The following is a 3,712-nucleotide window of genomic DNA, read 5'->3' as shown; positions in this document are numbered from 1 at the left end:
CTTGGTATCAATTGGAGTGAATCGAATTGGCTGGAGACGAGCATTTGAGATGCTGGGGACCACTGGAGGAGGCCGAGATGGATCATCCAGTCGACACTCCTGGCTGAAGATTGCTTCGAATTCTTCAGGTTTATCTTTTGCAATGAGGTGCTGGGCTGCACCCATCAGTGAGGTTGAGGATATTTGTGGATTTTCTTCCTCCAGTGAGTTGTTTAATTGTCCACCACCATTCACGACTGGATGTGGAAGGACTGAAGAGGTTAGATCTGATCTGTTGGTTGTGGGATCGCTTACCTCTGTCTATCACTTGTTGTTTTTGCCATTTGGCATGTACATAGCCCTGTTTGGTAGTTTCTCCAGGTTGACACCTCACTTTTTGGTATGCCTGGTGCTACTCCTGCGCCCCCCCCCCCCCCCCCCCCCCCACCCACACACACACACACACTTGCACTCTCCATTGAACCAGAGTTGATTCCCTGACTTGATAGTAATGGTATTTGGGGTATATTCTGGGCCATGAGATTGCAGATTGTGCTGGAGTACAGTTCCCCTGCTGTTGGTGGCCCACAACGCCCCATGCATGCCTAGTCTTGAGTTGCTAGATCGGTTCGAAGTCTGTCCCATTAAACACGGTGATAGTGCCACATAACACAATGGAGGCTATTCTCAATGCAAAGGCGCGACTTCGTCTCCACACGGATTATGCAGTGATCACTCTTGCAGATACCGTCGTGGACAGTTGCATCTGCAGCCGGTAGATTGGTAAGGATGAGGTCAAGTATGTTATTTCCTCTTGTTGGTTCCTTCACCAGCTGCTGCAGATCAAGTCTAACAGTTACATCTTTTAAGACCCGACCAGCTCGATCAGTATTGCTGCGACTGAGCCATTCTCGGTGGTGGACATTGAAATCCCCCATCCAGAGTACATTCTGCGCCCTTGCCACCCTCAGTGCTTCCTCCAAGTGTATTTCAACATGGAGGATCACTGATTCATGAGCCGAAGGAGGGCGGCACCTGGTATCCAGTTAGAGGTTTCCTTCCACATGTTTAACCTGAAGCCATGAGACGACAGAGTCGATGTTAAGAATTCCCAGGGCAACTCACTCCCGATTGTATCCCACTGCGCTGCCATCTCTGCTAGCTGGCGGCACAGCGGTATACAGTCGCTGGGAGTTTGCTGGGGCATGAAATTGACACTGAGGCGAAATCGTCCCACAAGATGCTGAAGTGATCGAATTACATAAAATTTTACGAGGGATGATAGAGTGAACATAGACAAAATGTTTCTTCTTATTGGGCAATCGAGATCAAGAGGTCACAATTACACAAAAAAACAAAATACAATGAATGCTGGAATCTGTGCAAAAAACAGAAAATGCTTGGAAATCTCAACTGATCTGACAGCATCTGTGGGGAAGGAATAGAACCAACCTACTGTCACATGGATAGGTAGAGAGGCGGTAGATTTAAAACGGAGATGCTGGGGAACTACTTATTGCTAATGGTCGTCGATTTTTGGAACTCGCTGCCCCATAGAACGGTGGAGTCTGAATCATTAAAAAGGTTTAAAGAAGGAGACAGATATATTTCCAATACAAAATGAATTAACAGATAAGGGGCAGTGGATTTGAGACCAGGGAAAGATCAGCCATGAACTGATTGAATGCTGGAGCAGGCTCGAAGCGCTGAATTTGCCCACTGCTGATCTTAATTCCTATGTTCCTAAGTGTAACTTTCAATTTTCATAACCCACCAACCACATCAATGAGGCAGATGTGCAACCTATCTGCCAAAATACTTGTTTTGGCAGACAAGGCAAAGGAGAATCCAAAGAGCTTCGACAAAGACAGAAAGGGCAAAAGAGTAGCAAGGGAGAGAGTAGGGCCTCTTAAGGATCAACAAGATCATCTGAGTGCGGATCCACAAGAGATGGGTGAGGTGCTAAATGAATATTTCTCATCAGTATTTGCTGCAGAGAAAAGAATAGATGTTAGGGAACTTCAGGAAATAAATAGTGATGTCTTGAGGACTGTACATATTACAGATAAGGAGGTGCTGGAAGTCTTAACGCGCATCGAGGTGGATAAATCCCGGGACCTGATGAAGTATATCCCAGGACATTGTGGGAGGCTAAGGAGGAAATTGAGGGTCCCCTAGCAGAGATATTTGAATCATCGATAGTCACAGGTGAGGTGCCTGAAGATTGGAGGGTGGTAAATGTTGTGCTTGTTTAAAAAGGGCTGCAGGGAAAAGCCTGGGAACTACAGGCCAGTGAGCCTCACATCTGTGATGGGTAAGTTGTTGGAAGGTATTTTGAGAGACAGGATCTACAGGCATTTAGAGACGGAATGAATTCTTAGAGATAGTCAACGACTTGCCTGGGCTTGCAAAATCTCACCAACCGTCCTGGCTGGAGACAATACACACCTCTTTAACCTGTGCTTAACCCTCTCTCCACTCACAATGTCTGTACATTTAAGACCTGATTACCCGTAAAGACTCGCATTCCAACCATTATTTTGTAAATTGAGTTTGTGTCTATATATGCCCTGTTTGTGAACACAACTCCCACTCACCTGATGAAGGGGCAGTGCTCCGTAAGCTTGTGGCTTGTGCTACCAAATAAACCTGTTGGACTTTAACCTGGTGTTGTGAGACTTCGTACTGTGTTTACCCCAGCGGGTGGTGGTGGGGGTGGGGAGGAGGAGAACTGGGGGGAGCGGTGGAAACAATCCTTCAGCATGCACACTATCAAACAGTCTCGCCGTTGCAGACTTGTCAATGGGATCACTTTTTATTATTCCAAACTCTAGAGAGAAAAGGGTAACCACAATGAATCTCTCCTCCAAGGGCAACTGTCTCATCACAGCAATCAATCCATTGAACCTTCGTTACACAGACAGCGCGAGAATAGAGGGAAACAAGAATACACTATGGAAAGTGGATAGAGGCACAGTGAGAGACTGAGAGAGTGCAAAATAATGAGGTCGTTACACAGAAACAGAGAGAGACAGATATAGACAGTGCGTGGGGGAGTCAGCCACATCGTATGAATGAATAACAATGTACACAAAGCCAGCGGCCGGAACCCACAAGCATTGGGTCCTCTGAATTGTTGACTAGGGATAAAGAGAAGGTCCAAAAGAAGAGTCAACTTTTGAAAACATCTTGAACTGCCTGTGAGTGCGTTGTGTTGTTAGATTCCTTGTGTTGTCAGTTTCCCAAACCAAACCGCGGGAAAACTCATCCTGCCGTGTGCACGGCAAAGAAATGAACAAGACTTTGCCATTGCAAACAACAACAATGGGGCTCGCCCGGGAATTGAACCCGGGACCTCTCGCAGCCTTGCGCATCACAACACCCAAAGCGAGAATCATACCCCTAGACCAACGAGCCGCTGTTGCGGGAGCTCCTCAAATACGGATATATATTGTCATACAAATCTGATCAGACAGCTGCCCTGAAAGCTGGAAGCGCTGGAGAAACTCAGGAAGCCAGGCAGCAAGTGCACACAGGGAAAGGACTCTCTTCTTACACCTTCATAACCTTTCATTTTACCCTTTAAGCTGGTAAAGTTTGAAAATGTAGGAAGTTTTAAACAAGTGAAATCCAGGAGGAGCGAGGAAACATAACAGCAGGAAAGGGCCCTGACCGGGTACAATTCAAGAGAGATAAATGAACAACTTGTTTACAGTCCATGGTCTGAGCGTGA

The 3,712-nt window shown here is 46.5% G+C and overlaps 1 non-coding gene across 1 annotated transcript; it reads right to left on the bottom strand.

Moving 5' to 3' along the window:
- Positions 1-3,306: 3,306 nt before the first annotated feature.
- Positions 3,307-3,396, bottom strand: trnap-ugg (transfer RNA proline (anticodon UGG)). Its single transcript is given in 2 exon segments — positions 3,307-3,342; positions 3,361-3,396. It is a non-coding gene; the product is annotated as a tRNA-Pro (tRNA).
- Between the last annotated feature and the right edge of the window lie 316 nt (positions 3,397-3,712).

This window comes from Mustelus asterias, chromosome 30 (assembly GCF_964213995.1).
Source record: "Mustelus asterias chromosome 30, sMusAst1.hap1.1, whole genome shotgun sequence".
NCBI lineage: Eukaryota > Metazoa > Chordata > Chondrichthyes > Carcharhiniformes > Triakidae > Mustelus > Mustelus asterias.
Note: the sequence above shows the minus strand (reverse complement) of the source record. Positions and strands in the feature narration are given on the sequence as shown.